The 17065-nt window shown below is 40.1% G+C and overlaps 1 non-coding gene across 1 annotated transcript; it reads left to right on the top strand.

The window, feature by feature from the left end:
* The first annotated feature begins 12154 nt into the window (after positions 1 to 12154).
* TRNAR-CCU (transfer RNA arginine (anticodon CCU)) lies at positions 12155 to 12227 on the top strand. Its single transcript has one exon. It is a non-coding gene; the product is annotated as a tRNA-Arg (tRNA).
* Positions 12228 to 17065: the final 4838 nt, after the last annotated feature.

The following is a 17065-nucleotide window of genomic DNA, read 5'->3' as shown; positions in this document are numbered from 1 at the left end:
GAAACTACAGATCACTCTTGAAAGACATGGAAGACACAAAAAGATGGAAAAACATTCCATGCTCATGGATTGGAAGAATAAATATAGTTAAAATGTCTATGCTGCCCAGAGCAATCTACACTTTCAATGCCATCCCGATCAAAATACCAATGACATTCTTCAAGCTGGAACAAACAGCCTTTAAATTTGTGTGGAAACAGAAAAGGCCCCAAATCACCAAGGAATTGTTGAAAAGGAAAAACAAAGCTGGGGGCATCACGTTCCCTGATTTCAAGCTATACTACAAAGCTGTGATCACAAAGACAGCATGGTACCAGACAAAAAGAGACACATAGACCAATGGAACAGAATAGAGAACCCAGAAATGGACCCTCGGCTCTACGGGCAACTAATCTTTGACAAAGCAGGAAAAAACATCCAGTGGAAAAAAGATAGTCTCTTCAATAAATGGTGCTGGGAAAATTGGACAGCTATATGCAAAAGAATGAAACTTGACCACTCTCTCACACCATACACAAAGATAAACTCCAAATGGATGAAAGACCCCGATGTGAGACAGGAATCCATCAAAATTCTAGAGGAGAACATAGGCAGCAACCTCTACATCGGCCAAAGCAACCTTTTTCATGACACATCTCCAAAGGCAAGAGAAACAAAAAATAAAATGAACTTATGGGACTTCATCAAGATAAAAAGCTTCTGCACAACCAAGGAAACAGTCAAAAAAACTAAGAGGCAGCCCACAGAATGGGAGAAGATACTTGCAAATGACACTACAGATAAATGACCACACTTTTATTTTTCAGTATTTACATGGGTTCTCAGATATCTTTCTTACACAATTTTGTATCTGTTATTAGCATCCCTATTAAAATAAGTTGGTAAATTCATTTTTACTTCTAACTGCACTTTCCTCAATTTGAGTATTTCTCTGCTGACGCCCTATGTTTCCATAATACCAAGGATCCTAGGACTTGAAAACATGAAGTAAACCTGACCCACAAAATCAGGGCATCTGATCATCTGCACTAAGGAAATTGGAAATAGTAACATCTTCTAATCATTTATTGATTTATCATATATGTGGGCAGGAGCTTATATAGAACAATGTTTATGTAGCATTATTTATATTAGCAAAAAATTAGAAACACTCTAAATGTTCAATAATAGAGGATTGTTGTGGGGTTTTTTTTCAAAGATTTTATTTATTTATTTGACAGAGTGAGAGAGCACAAGCAGGGGGAGCAGTAGGGGGAAAGGTAGAAGCATGCTCCCGCCGAGCAGGGAACCTGCTGTGGGGCTCGATGAGGGGCTCAATCCCAGGACCCTCGTGTAATGATCCAAGCTGAAAGCAGACACTTAACCATCTGAGGCACCCGGGCGCCCTGGGAATTGCTTAAATAAAGTAAGATCACAGGATAAAATTCTATGCAACTGTTAAATGTCAAACTGAAGAATATCTGATGATATAGGGAAAGAGTCACCATAAAAGTAAAAAACCCAGTATAAACTATGCAATTACAATTTTATAAAGTACATATTTGAATAGAGCCTATAGAAAAAGGTTGGAAATTTCCTTACCAGAATGTTAAAAAGGATCCCTGTGTGGTGGTATTATGAGTGGGAATATTAATGATAATTATTTTCTTTCCATATTTTAAAATATCTCTGCAATGTGCATATACTGTTTTCATAATCAGAGAAATAATGTTATTTGAAACCAAAAGCATTTATTGAGCTTATGATTTGTGCACTACTTATATGCTATACCTCAACAAAAGGATTTTTTTTAAAGATTTAATTTATTTGAGAGAGTGAGCAAGAAAGAGAGCACATGAGCAGGGGCAGAGGGAGAGGAAGAGGGAAAAGCAGACTCCCCCGCTGAGCAGCAAGCCCGACCCGGGACTCAATCCCAGGACCCTGGGATCATGACCTGAGCCGAAAGCAGACGCTTAACTGACTGAGCCACCCAGGTACCCCAACAAAAGGATTTTAAAAAATAAGAGCAGGGCACCTGGGTGGCTTAGTCAATAAAGCATACAACTCTTTATTTCAGCTGAGGTCATGGTCTCAGGATGGTGGGATCAAGCCCCACGTGGGACTCTGTGCTCAGCAAGGCATCTGTTTTTCGTTCTCCCTCTGCCCCTCCCCACTCATGTGAATGCACGCTCTCTCTCTCAAATAAATAAAATCTTTTTTAAAAAAAATAAATAAACAGGGGCGCCTGGGTGGCACAGCGGTTAAGCGTCTGCCTTCGGCTCAGGGCGTGATCCCGGCGTTATGGGATCGAGCCCCACATCAGGCTCCTCCACTGTGAGCCTGCTTCTTCCTCTCCCACTCCCCCTGCTTGTGTTCCCTGTCTCGCTGGCTGTCTCTATCTCTGTCGAATAAATAAATAAAATCTTTTTTAAAAAATAAAATAAACAAGAGCAGAGATCTTCAACAACAAGAATAAGAAAGAAAAGAAACATCTGCTGAGATAATCTCAGCCCTGGTTAGGTTTTCTTGCTCATCAAAGAAATGTTTTATAATAATTAAATTTCTTGGCTATGCCATAGAAAATATACTACTGTTTTTTTTTAAATTCTCAGATATTAATATGTTTAGTAAAATCATTTTGCAAATCATGGGTACACTAATTGCTGATCCAAAGAGGAGATTGTACTATGAGTGTACTGTCTCCCCACAGTTGACTGCAGAATCAGGAAGTAACTTGATTATGTCATACAGGTTTCCAATGTCCTAGTTCACAGGTTAAGTGAGTCATCAAGAACCGGTTGGTAAAATTCTGGTCTGACTACTTGTCCTGGACTTCATAACTCCTGACTCCACCCTTTGTCTCCAGGCTCTGCTCTGGCTGTCTGACAGCCCCACCTACTCACATAGGCTTGCAGGTTAGATGAGGAAGAGCAATGGTACTTAGAAGGAGGATTGGAACTTGACCCAAGCATACCTAGTGAAGAATTATGAATGTGAAGAATAAGAAGCCACCTGTCATCCCTGAATCTGGGTCTGATTTCAACCTATAGTCACTTTATTTTTCTTCTTATATCTGAATCAGTTATCTTTAGCTCCATTTGGAGTTATAAAGTGGTTTGCTTCATTCAGTGATGTCATTCCTCTGTCTTCTGTTTGGTTTTAGCATCGTTTTCTAACTAGAGTGGTAGAAAGGGGATGGTTTCTATCTTTGTGCTAAGAACTGTACCCCGGTCAACATTCTTTTAACCAACTCCAACACTCAAAATTACATCTGTTTATCTAGGTCTAGGTGACCTTTAACATTAGTTTAGCCTCTAGGATTTTAATTATCCTCAAATCATTCATTCCTTTCATTCAACTATTTATTGAATGCCCAGAAGTATAAGACTATGTGAGGCACCAGGGATAAAATCTTGAACAAAACAGACACAGTCTCTGCCTATGAAACTTATGGTTTAGACAGTACAGACCAAAAACATAAAAGCAAAATAAACAATTTTAAAAAAAGAAAAGAAAAGAGAAATAGGCCGTTCTAATACACCGTAGTAAAACGTCTGATAGAGAAATTACAAAGTGCTATGGGAGTAGGTAACAGAGAAACATTATATCTGAGGCAGGTGGGGGGATGGGATGAGAAATAACATTTCAGCTGAGGCCTTGTATTAGTATGTTAGGGCTGCCAGAGCAAAGTACCACAGACCGGATGGCTTAACCAACAGAAATTTGTTTTCTCACAATTTTGGAGGCCAGAAGTTTGAGATCAAGGTGTCAGCAGAGTTGATTTCTACTGAGGCCTCCCTCGTTGGCTTTTCTGTTGTCATCTTCTCCCTTTGTCTTTCCATGGTCTTCTGTCTGTATGTTTGTGTCCTAATTTCCTCTTCTTATAAGGACACCAGTCATATTGGATGAGGGCCCACCCTAGTGACCTCATTTTAGCTTAACACATCTTTACAGCCCCAATCTTCAAATACAGTCACATTCTGAGGTACTGGGGATTAGGGCTTCAACATATGAATTGGGAGGGACGGACATAACATAGCCAGCAACAGGCCTGACTGATAAAGAGGAGTCAGACAGGCAAATGGAAGCACAGAGAAAGGTTCCCAGCATAAGCAAAGAGGCAAAGAGAAGGGTGCCTTAGGAGAATTTAGCAAGAACCAAATCAGAAAGGTCTTATAAGCCATGTTAAAGAGTGACAGCTGTATCCTGAGAACAATAGAATGCTATTGAAGGGTTTTAACTACGGAAACAATACAATCGGATTTGCCTTTTAGAAGACATATTTGGCTGTTGTATAAGAATGGAGCATAGTCAAAGAGGGGGAGACTGGAGAAGCTACTGCAGTTATTCAGGAGACACATAATCATGGCCCGAATGGGGGTGGTGCAATCCAGATGGAAAGAAGTAGATGGAGTCCACTGTAACTGACAGGAGATGGTGATTACTTGAAGAGGAGGCTGAGAGTGAGCAAACAGTGGAGAGTGACACCCATCTTTCCAAGCTGGGAAATGAGAGGACCAAGGCATGGGACACAGAAGGAGAAGAACCAGAATATGGAGGGGGTCATCAGAAGTAGACCCTGCAACCAAGAGACCATCCAGCATTACCTACCCAATAGCTCCACTAAGGACCACATTTTATATCAGAAAAAGAAAGAAGAAAAAAGATACTTAGGTACCCACCCTGGTTTGGTTATAACGATGAGGCTTTTTAATCTCACCAACCTCAAATATTAAAAATTAATCCAAAAACCCAAATGCAGTCTTCCAATCTGTTTTATTTTCTTCGTCGCTCTTTATATTTCTAGATCCTTCAAAGATGCAGCTGAGGATGCAAAATGTAAGGATAGTTGCTAGGATATCTGGAAATGAAAATACGACTAGCTTCCATTTATGGGACAGTACATATGCCAGACGCTGGCTGAAATGTTCCACATACATTTTCTATTTAACCTTCACAGCTCTGTGAGGTAGTTATTATTATTTATATTTCACAGACAATGAAACTGGTGCTCAAAAGAGCAAAGTCATGTGCCCAGGGTTATAGAACCAGACAGATTCTTGAACCCAGCCATCTCTGACTCCAAAGCCCATTGTATTAACCTCTATGCTTTCTACCTCCAGTGAGCTCTCCTTTGAAACATTGGATGAATTTAAATCCATCTCATAAAAGCCTTCTCACCAGTTAAGTACATTTTCACTGAAAATTAAGAAAGTATCCTTAGTAAAAACATCCCGCAGACTTGAGCTCCATTTTAGAATATAGTGTGAATAATGCCCCTGGAATTGTGTAACCTAGCATCCTCATAACTGTACCGACTTAGATCAAACTACTAGGACTTCAGCCTAAATTCAGACCAGGCATACAGACTGCCCGACAACTCATTTTTAAGAACAGATTAGATGAGTGACTGAGCAAACTGTCAAAAAATCTGCAACAGCCCTTGGCCAGCCGAGCAGAGAATCTGAAGCCCAGCTGATCATCAGGACTGCCCATCTGTGAGAAAGGTTTATGGAAGAATGTCTAAAGGAGATCCAATGAATCTAGTGTTCTGGATACTTTCGATTTTATCTTTGATTTAAGTGAGCACAAGGGATTTTCATGCTGATCATTTTACTAAAATTGCTTTTGCTGAACTGCCCTTCAGCCAGTATATAAGAAACAGGATTTCTAAGTCTTGTGGAACTTGCATTTACCATAGGGATATGTTGAAGACAGCTCCGTCAATGCTTTCCGTCTCTCTTTTTTGTAGGCCTATGGAGGGAATGTCCATCAGGCCTTGCCATCAGGGAATAGCTGTGTTTATCAAAAGAAACTGGTTTGTTTTTATTTTCTCTTCCTTATGAAATGTTTAATTAATCTTGTTTCCCTCTTTGTGTTGGCTCCAAGGACCTTAAAATCCAAATCTGTAGCTTGCCTCTGACAACTAACCCTACCTTAGAAAAGCCAGCATTTACTGTAATACCCGCACCTTGGTTTCAATTTTTTTTTCTTCTTACTTTTATTTTCCTTCTCGCCTCCATTTCCAATTTCCTCAATTACATATGGTAAAAGTTCATATTGTTGCTGTGTTTGAAGCACCTAGGCATGTCGATTCAAATCCTTTTTAGAATATTGCAGGGTAAAAATGGAAAATCAGTTCAAGAGAGAAAGTCGAAGGTTGTGATTAGGGTTGTGTGAATTATATTTAAACCCAGATATGTAAAGAAAGATAACCCAGGCCAAATGATGGTTCTGTTTGTAAAGTCAAACCCCACTTTAGTTGTTTCACCTGTTTCTGGCCAGGTCCCTGGCTTGTCCTCAGTTGCTGCCCATAACAGAGATTGCCAAGGCTCTGGCTACTCACCATTGGCAGGGGTGCCCTGCTCTTCTTGCCAGTGAGCTGCTTGTCTCTCTGGAGCATAGCCATTTTCTGTATGAAAATACTGAAAAGATTTCTCAACTTATCTGGAAAATATAAGCCCAGTTTATCTGTAGAAAGAAAAGGAGAGAGGGGAAAGAAAAGAAAACTATGACCCTTACCATTCTTGCATCTGTGAAACTGTGTTTTATCATTAGAGAGACACAAATAGGCAGATGGGCACCACAAGGAGTTACAACCTATTGGCAAAGTGATTGCTCATAAACCATGGGAAGTTCCCAAGTTGTGGAGCAACATTTTTTTTAAGTGTTTGAGAAAGAGTTTGGTTTTCCGGAGGAGCTAGAAAGGTGGGATCCAGCCAGAAACTTTGGGCAATAATCTGGTAAGGGTGTGATGAAACTTTGATGGAGTGCCATCCGTGAAACAGCAAGGAAGGGTGAATTTGAGAGACCTTGTGAAATCATAACTGCCAGTATATTTGAGTGGTTCCTGGCAATAGCGCCCCTGGGTTTCTGTGCGCTGAGCCTTGAAGTTAGAGTTTTCTAGTATCTCAGAAGTATTGTGCCAAGACTTCATTTATTCAGTTTCGTGTAAGGTTTTTATTGCTAATATTCTATTTCAGTCTTCAGAAGGTCCCTCTGTAAGAATACACTATTTCCAAATATCGATGAATACACTATTTCCAATATCAATGAAGAGTTTTAAAGTTTAACTCTGCCTTCACTTCCTTCCCAGGGCGGCTGGATCCATGCAAGGGAAAAGGAACACTGGAAAGGTTAAAATGGTGTAGCGTAGGCCCGGAAAGTAGGTTTATCTTTTTTTGTAATCAAGTGCCCTACAGAAGCTTTGATTGCCGGGGCATCCACTTCAAAGAAGCATCCACTTCAAAGATGGCTATCTTGAATAAACTCATTGCCAGCCCCAGACAAGATAAAGAGCCAGGCCACTCCTCCCACCCCTCACCCCCACCAAAGCTCCTCTGTTTTAGAGATCTTGGTCAGTTTCAACAACAGAGCATTTGGGCTATTTATTTTTTCTTTTTATTTTCTTTTCTATTTATTTTCTCTTACCACACTATAAATTCCTGCTCTTACGTTTTAAATTCACCAATAAAGAATGACCCTGCAAAAACCTCACCCTCGACCTTAATAAAAGCAGAACCCCGGGCACACGCTTGCCCTCTCTTATGCTCCCTCTCTACCTCTCTGCCTGTGACTTTGCTGTGTGGCCCCACATGTGTCATGTAACTTCCAGGACACGTAAATAGTATACTTTTTTCCCCAAAAAAATATACTGCTGCTGAGGGTGTCTTGCAATCATAATAAGAACCACAGGCTGAAAAAAAGAAAAAAGAAAAAGAACCACAGGGCCAGTCTGGCCACACACTGGTTATCTATAGGGTACAAAAAACAAATGGAAATGACACAGAAGACAAAGGGACTCCACAGGTTGTGGAGAAATACTGATCAGTTTGGGTTTTGATAGGTGATGTGGTAGTGTTATAACTATGATTGAAGAGCTCCACCTGCCCAGGCACAGAATCCTCAGCTACAACTGGGGGCCTGGTCACTGGCCTAAGACAAACACTTTTCAGTACCAGCACATTACATGCTCCCGACTGGATGTTCCGCAACACGAACCCAGGACCCATGCATGTGACTTGATTGGAATACCACGTGTTACGAACATTTGCTTTAACTCTTTCCTTGAGCTGTTTTCACTTTGTAAAAATGGCTGCCTTCTAAAAATGAACTGTTCTTCCAGATTTCCAACTGTTCACCTCCCTAATGCATCTATAAACTCAGGACACCAACATTGTAAGTTGCTAGGCCTCTAAATTTAGTACACACAAGAATCATCTAGGGAGCTTCTTTAAAATGCAGATTCTGGGGCTTCCCCCCAAGGGATGTTAATTTAATAAATATGGGATAGAGCTCAGGAAGCATCCCAGGGGGTTCAGATGGTATGTTGGGAAGTACTGCTAAGTTGAACCCACCATTACAATCCACAAAGCCAAACTCATAATTAACATTTCCCAAGAATCCTATGCTTATGCATGAGTCGATTTTTCCAAGGGTGTAAACTGACACAAAGTCATGTTGGGAGATGTCTGTGATCCCAGTGTGTGTTTGGGCGAGGGCAGAATTTTCTCCCTAGGGAGAGGTGCAGCAACTTTGATTGCTTAATATTACTCCACCCTGGCATTTATTATTAGTCATAAAAATAGACAGCCAACTCCAGTATTGCCAGTTCATTTCATGAGATCCACAGTGGGTAGACCCCCTACAATTCACTTCCCTATCCACTCAAAGGGCAAATGTGCAACCCAACTCTTAGACCAGCTCCTGAGCAAAAGTTTGAATGATCCCTGAGGTCAGACAAGCTTTTCTGCATTGTTTTGAGATTACCCAAAAGCCACCAGGGTTGTGGAGATCACCAGTTCCTTTATCCTGTGGAGAAGGAGGAGGGGAATGATTGCTGTTACACTCACTTTTGAACTGAGAAAAACTGTAGGTTCCTGAAAGATTTATTCTTGAAGGATGACAACCTTAATGTTTCTACAACCCTCCAAACTATGTTCCCAACCTCACCTAGTGTCCTGGCACCAAAAGGGGTACCCTGCGGCCAGCATGGCACCCAGACTTGTTGGCTTGAAATACGTGAGTCCCACCTTCAGTCTCAGCACACCTGTATAAGCCTCTTCGAAGTTAGCCAAGTCAAGGACCATAAAAGCAGATATGGGTCAAGAGCCACCTTATACCCCATCCCAGCTTTCCCTACCCCTAGTGTATCTCCATGCCTACTCCGCTGCAAGGCACTCACCTCTAACTCATGAAGTCCAGAACTCACCTTTTGGGAGTGTCATGAACACGCTGTGAAGGCACACACATGAGTTGTGTCTCTCCACAATGTCTGCTTTACTTAGTCATAAAGCAAAGTTAACATAATGATAAAGCAGGTTCAGGATTCTAAACTCAATGACATTTCACCACATGTTTAACTTGGCTTCTTACGTGTCACACGAAGCAAAGCACAAGACAAGTCACACAACAAACAAGATAGAACGGGGGTAGGAGGTTAACAAACCAAACGCAAAGTCAGTCTGTGAACGCACAGTTGAGGTAAGGCCTCAGCCCGGTACGGATCAGCTCTTGGCACTTAACTGCTTCTTAAGCTCAAGCAGTGAAAGATCTCTGTTCTTTTCGGAGATTGATCAGGCAGAGCCCTTCGGTGGCAGCTCCCTTTCTGAAATGGTCAGACACAGAGGGGTCAGTGTCTAAGGAGTCTGACTTGCAAAAATCCTCTTTTTAAAGGCATTTAATCAATCTTGGCCTTTGCAGACCTCCTCCATATCTTCTGGTTATCAGTTCTGAGTGTGTCATCAGCTGGTGCTGGTCTCTGTGATATCTGGTGTTAGCTGCAATGCCCTTAGTGGCTTGAGTTGTGGCTTGACACAGGCCCCTGCTTGACCTTAGTGACTCCATCTTGCTCTCTACAGGGGATCTCCTTGGGGGCCTCACTCTCTGCTCATTACTGGCAACCGCCACCGATGGAAAGCCAGAGCCCTCCGTGGCCAGAATTTTTTTTTCCTTTGCCTTGACTTGGCTAGAATTTTTGTTACCTTTTGCAATGGAAATATTTTTCTTGCAGTTTCAAGAATTTTCCGTGGGCAGAGAAGTCAGGGATGTCCAGGAAACTCCAAGAAGCTAGAATGCCATGTATCGAATAATTAGGATGGTATTGGCTAAGAAATACTTTCATATGTACCATCTACTGTTTAAAAAAATATTTTATTTATTTATTTGAGAGAATGATTGAGCAAAAAAGAGAGAGAGCAGGGGGAGGAGCAGAGGGAGAGGGAGAAGCAGACTCCTCACTGAGCAGGGAGCCCAACGATCCTGGGGCTCCATCCTGGGACTCCAGGATCATGACCTAAGCCAAAGGCAGACACTTAAATGATTGAGCCACCCAGGCACCCCTGTACCTTCTACTTTTTAAAAGAATAACTAGCAGCTCAATTAATGATAATCATTTAACATCATACTTAATGGTGAAAAGCTGAAAGCTTTCCTTTTAAGATCAGGAAAGACAAGGGTGCCCACTCTCACCATTTTATTCAATATAGTCTGGAAGTCCTAGCCAAAGCAATTAGGGGGGAAAAAGGCATGGAATGGAAGAAGTAAAATGTCTCTCTTTGCAGATTATATGATATATAGAGAAAACTCTAAAGATCCCATCAAAAAAAGTGTTACAACTAATAAACAAATTCAGAAAAGTTGCAGGATTTAACATCAATATAAAAAAATCAGTTGCATTTCTATACACTACTAATGAAATCTCAGAAAGAAATTAAGAAAACAATCCCATTTACAATAGTATCAAATGGAATAAAATACTTAGGTACTGATTTAACCAAGGAAGTGAAAGATTGGCACCTTAAAAAGTATAAAACATTGACCAAAGAAATTGAGGAAGACACAAATGGAAAGATATCCTGTTTTCATGAACTGGAAAAATTAATATTGTTAAAATGCCCATACTATCCAAAGTAATCTACAGATTCAATGCAACCCCTATCAATATTCCAATGGCATTTTTCAGAGAATTTTTTTAATCCTAAAATTTGTATAGAACCACAAAAGACCCCAAATAGCCAAAGCAATCTTGAAAAAGAAAAACAAAGCTGGAGGCATCATACTTCTTAAATAAAGACTATATTGCAAAGCTAATAATCAAAACAGTATGGTATTGGCATAAAAACAGACAACACAGATCAATGGAACAGAATAGAGAGCTCAGAAATAAACCCACCCATATATGGTCAATTAATTTTTTAAGCTTTTATTTAAATTTCAGTTATTTAACATACAGTATAATATTAGTTTCAGGTGTACATGGTCAATTAATTTTTGACAAAGGAGCCAAAATATACAATGGGGAAAAATAGACTCTTCAATGAATGGTGTTGGAAAAACTGGAGAGCCACATGCAAAAGAAAGAAATTGAAACCCTATCTCACACCATGTATAAAAATCAACTCAAAATGGGTTAAAGACTTGAACATAAGACCTGAAACTGTAAAACTTCCAGAAGAAAACATATCCCCATAAGCTCCTTGACATTGGTCTGGGTGATGATTTTCTTAGATTTCACACCAAAAGCAAAGGTTAAAAAAGCAAAAATCAGTAGGAGAAGAAAGGGATAAAGAAAGGGGGAGTAATCAGAAGGGGGAATGAAGTATGAGAGACTACGGACTCTGGGAAACAAACTGAGGGCTTCAGAGGGGAGGGGTGTGGGGGAATGGGATAGGCTGGTGATGGGTAGTAAGGAGGGCACGTATTGCATGGTGCACTGGGTGTTATACGCAAATAATGAATCATCCAACTTTACATCAGAAACCAGGGATGTACTGTATGGTGACTAACATAATATAATAAAAAAAATTTTTTTTAAAGCAAAAATAAACAAGACTACATCAAACTAAAAAGCTTCTGCACAGCAAAGGCAACAATTATCAAAATGAAAAGGTAACCTATAGAATGGGAGAAAATATTTGCAAACCACACATCCAATAAGGAGCTAATATCCAAAATATCAAGGAAGTCATACAACTCAATAGCAAAAAAACAACCCATTTTAAAAATGGGCAAATGACCCGAATAAACATTTTTCCAAAGAAGACATACAAATAGCCAAGAGGTACTTGAAAAGGTACTCGCAAGATCACAAATCATGAGAGAAATGCAAATCAAAACTACAATGAGATAATCTCACACCTGCTAGGATGTCTACTATCAAAAAAACAAAAGGGGTACCTGGCTGGCTCAGTCAGTAGAGTATGTGACTCCTGATCTTGGGGTCATGGGTTCAAGCCCCATGTTGGGCATAGAGCTCAGTTTTAAAAAACTTTTTAAAGATAAGAGATATGACAGAATATAATTCAGCCATAAAAAAGAAGGAAATCCTGCTACATGTGACAACATGGATGGATTTCAAGGGCATTAAGCTAAGTGAAGTAAGTCAGACAGAGAAAGACAATATATGTGTAATCTTAAAAAAATGGAACTCATAGAAACAGAAAGTAAATTGGTGGTTGCTAGGGGAAGGGGTGGGTGGGTGAAAGTAGTTAAAAGGTATAAACTTCCAGTTATGAGATTAATAAGTTCTGGGAATGTAATGTACAGCATGGTGTCTATAGTTAATAATACTGTATTGTATACTCGAAAGTTGCTGAGAGTAAATGTTTAAAATTCTCACCACAAAAAAGAAGTAACTATGTGAAGTGGTGGTTGTGTTAACCTTATTGTGATACTCATTTTGAAATATGTACATATGTCAAATCATCACACCTTAAACTTATACAATGCTATATGTCAATAATATCTCAATAAAGTTGAGGGAAAAAAGAGAAGAGATAACAAACGCTGGCTAGGATGTGAAGGAAAGTAACCTTGTACAGTTGGGAGGAAGGTAAACTGGTATAGCCATGATGGAAAACAATAGGAGGTTCCTCAGGAAATTAAAAATAGAACTACCATATCATTCTGCAGTCCAACTTCTAGATATATATTCAAAGAAAACAAATCACTATCTCAAAGAGATATCTATGTTCCCATGTTCGTTGCAGCAATATTCATAATAGCCAAAGTATGGAGACAATCTGTCTGTTGACAACTGAATGCACAAAGAAAATGTGAACACACACAACACACGAATATTATTCTGCCTTAAAAGAAGGAAACCCTGCACATGGATGAATTTGGAGGGCATCGTGCTAAATGAAATAAGCCAGACAGAGAAAGACAAACACTGCACGGTATCACTTATATGTGGAATCTAAAAAAAAAAAAAAAGTCGAACTTGTAGAAACAGTAAAATGGTGGTTGCTAGAGGGGGCACCTGGGTGGCTCAGCTTTTGATTTTGGCTCAGGTCATGATCTCAGCGTTGTGGGATCTGGCCCCTGAGTTGGGCTCCACGCTCAGTGGCAAGTCTGCTTGAGATTCTCTCTCTCCCCTTCCCTCTGCCCCCCACCTACTCTCTCTCTTTCTTTCCTGTCTCTAAAATAAATAAACAAATCTTTTTTAAAAATGATGGTTCCTAGAAGCTGGGACTGGAGAAAATAGGGAAAGGCTGGTAAAAGGCTATAAGTTTCCAGTTATAATATGAATAAGATCAGAGGATCTAATGAATAACATGGTAACTAGTTGATAATTCTGTATTGTATAACTGAAATTTGCTAAGAGAGTAGAACTTAAGTGTTGTCACACACACAAAGGTAACTATGTGAGGTGATGGATAGATGGATATATTCATTACCTCTGTGAGAATTCTTTCACAATGTGTATGTACATCAAATCATTGCAATGTACACTTTAAATGTATTATAATTTTGTCAATCATACCTCAACAAACCTGCAAGAACCATTAAAGAAGATTTAATGCAGACAATAACCAATCACAAAATTGTATTTTTAATAGAGCTTATAATCTAGAGAAAATGTAAGTGAATATAAACACCTGGGGACAATTAGATACATTTTTTGTTACGTTTTCAACTATTCTCTAAAATTATTTATTCCAACATTGTTTTTTCCATAATATAAAACTACCTCCTTCCTTGTGAGCAACTTTTGCCAACTTTAGACTTTTAGAACGGATAGAGATGGGTCCCTGAGGAAGGCTGGAGGTAGAAGAAACGTCTAGTCTAACAAAGTCAGAATAAGTTTTTGAAACAAGGAAACGCCAGCTTTAACATGTAAATAAGGTAGGTGATCACCAAACTGATGTGATCAATAGATACTACGAACACTCTACTTCCCAAAGTGTATTTTTATCACATGCATAAAACTTCATCATTATTTCTTCATCTCAGACAAAATGTCAATATTCATGGGTGATTTTTGTTAGTCACCTATACTTTTTTATGAAAGATTTGCAGATTCTTTTGTAAGAGTAAGTTTTAATAGATGAGATTGGGAAAATAGGTGAGTACAGTAATACCTAAGGGGGTTGGGGAAGGGATGGAAATCTGAGAGCCACACAATTTTGGCTACAGCACTTCCTAGGTCCACATAACTGGTTACAAGCATGGCATTTAATGCCTTTACCAACAGCAGACCTATGTACACAATAGGAACATTGTTCTTAGGGACACGAGAAGGACAAAGTTAACACCCATATACCCCTTCCTTCCACATATCTTACTCTTTGGATCTAGACTTCCTTGGCAAGACACTTGACGTTGATGGTGAAACCTGAACTCCCATGAATTGTTGATGGGACTTTAAACGGCACAACCACATTGGAAATTATTTGGCAGTTTCTAATACAGTTAAACATACACCTTCCTTATATCCCAGGATTTCCACTCCTCAGTCTATACTTCAAGAGAAATGACTTGTTTATAGTAGATTTATCCAAAATAGCCCAATATAGAAATAACCCAAATGCCCATCGGTAGAATAAACAAATATGGCATATTCATACAATAGAATACCATACAGAAATAAAGGAGCAAACTATTTGATAAAAGCAACAACATGAGTGAGTGTCAAAAACATTTTGCTGAGCAAAAGAAGCCAAACACAAAAGAATATCTCCAGTATGAGATTTCACTCATATGTGGAATTTAAGAAACAAAACAGATGAACATAGGGGAAGGGAAGGAAAAATAACATTAGATAAAAACAAAGAGGGAAGCAAACCAGAAGAGACTCTCAACTATAGGGAACAAACTGAGGGTTGCTGGAGGGGAGGTGGTAAGTGGAAGGGATAATTGGGTGATGGGCATTAAGGAGGGAATGTGATGTATTGAGCATTGGGTGTTATATGCAACTGATGAATCACCAAATTCTACCTCTGAAACTAATAATACACTATACATTAACTAAACTGAATTTAAATTTTAAAAAAGAAAATCTACAATAAGAGTCTACTTATTTGAAATTTAAAAACTGGAAAAGTACTGGTTGAGCCGACTGTAGTGACTGGGAAGGGGTATGAGGGAACTTTCTGGGATGATGGAAATATTTCTCAAACCCATTGTATGGGTGTATACAACTGCCAAAATTTAAGCACATTATTATTGAGCTGTGCACTGAAAATGTGCGCATCTTGCCACATGTAAATCGTGCTTCAATTAAAAAAGGGGGGGGAAGAATCCCACATGGAACCCCAAATACATGGAATCCAGATGGGAACTGGGGACTTCCCAGCCAAAAAGATCCAGTTTGGAGAGGAGGAAACTCCATGCCTCCCCAGGAGTTTGGCTGAACCCTAAGGGCTCACTCTCTTGATTCCCTTCTGTCCACTGACAATGAGCTCCCTCTCGAAAATAAATAAATAAAAACAAATAAATAAAGATTTTTAAAAATTCCACTTCTAGGAGTGGATTTTGTAAGTTTAGTCAACTTTCTGTTAGTTTGACTTTATTCAAATTCGCAGAGAGCAGTCTCATCCTAAATCACAGGCTGGCTCTCTTGGCACCTGGCTAGCTGAACTGTCTCCCTTTCTCTCTGAATGCAGAATACAAACTGCTTTTCTCAAGCCCCGATGCCAACACCCAGATCACAGAATCACAGCTTTCTCCCCAAAAGGCCTGGACAAGGAAATTCTTTCATAAGAATAGAGCACTCCTTTTTTTTTTTTTTTAAGATTTTATTTATTTATTTGAGATGACAGAGATAGCCAGCGAGAGAGGGAACACAAGCGGGGGGAGTGGGAGAGGGAGAAGCAGGATCATAGCAGAGAAGCCTGATGTGGGGCTCGATCCCAGAACGCGCGGGGATCACGCCCTGAGCCGAAGGCAGACGTTAACGACTGAGCCACCCAGGCGCCCCTAGAGCACTCCTTCTGAAAGGAGTTCTTTCAGAGAACTCCCTCTTCTCTGTGCTTAGCCACACCACTCTGGTTGAGCAGAGGCAAAGCCTTTCTGGGCAGCTGACTGCTCTTCCCCTCTCCCCCATTTCCTCTCATCCTTGCCTCTAGGCCCCGGGTGAGCTCTGAGAAACCTTTAGAGTCCCTTGAGGGCAATTTGAAAACCACTGCACTAACTTGCCAGAGGAAAGACGGACAAAAGTTGCGTTTGAGAAAGGAGCCATTCGCCTTGCATACGGAGTTGGGGTAGAGCAAGGAGAGCGGAGATTGTAGTTCCAGGAGTGTTGGTGGCACTGGACGCTTTGGCGTCTGCTACAGTCACAGGCAGCTACCCACCAGCTGCCTCAACAGTCCACGTGCATCTCTAACATAAAAACATCCACTGAACAGGGATCCTCCTGGTTATCCAAACAAAACACCTCCATCAGCCACTCATTCCCTTTTTCTTGTCCCGGCTTCCCTCCTAATACTGTTTTTATAAATCGTCATACCCATTCCTCTCCAAGCCACTTGACACAACATCGGGTCAGGACTAACTTTTCACTATTCCACTACGAAAACTCCCTAATCAGTCTTTCTGTCTTTAGGATCTTGTCCCTCAATCCAGCCTACACATTGCTGCTGATTTTATCTTTCTAAAGCACACATGGTTTCTGTACAGCTCAAAAATTTTAGCGACCTCTGTTACCTAACAACTAAAGTATAAAATCTTTCACCTGTTTTCTATGACCTATCTTCAATCAACCTTACTTCTTACTTTTCCCCTCACCATGAGCATAGCCAGGAGAAGTAATTTTGTCCTTGGGGGCACACACTTCAAATGGGGTCTTTACAACCATTTCTAAAGC

The sequence above is a fragment of the Ursus arctos genome, unplaced genomic scaffold (genome assembly GCF_023065955.2).
Source record: "Ursus arctos isolate Adak ecotype North America unplaced genomic scaffold, UrsArc2.0 scaffold_4, whole genome shotgun sequence".
In the NCBI taxonomy this organism is placed as follows: Eukaryota; Metazoa; Chordata; class Mammalia; order Carnivora; family Ursidae; genus Ursus; species Ursus arctos.
The sequence above is the reverse complement of the archived record's forward strand: the minus strand, read 5'-3'. Positions and strand labels throughout refer to the sequence as shown.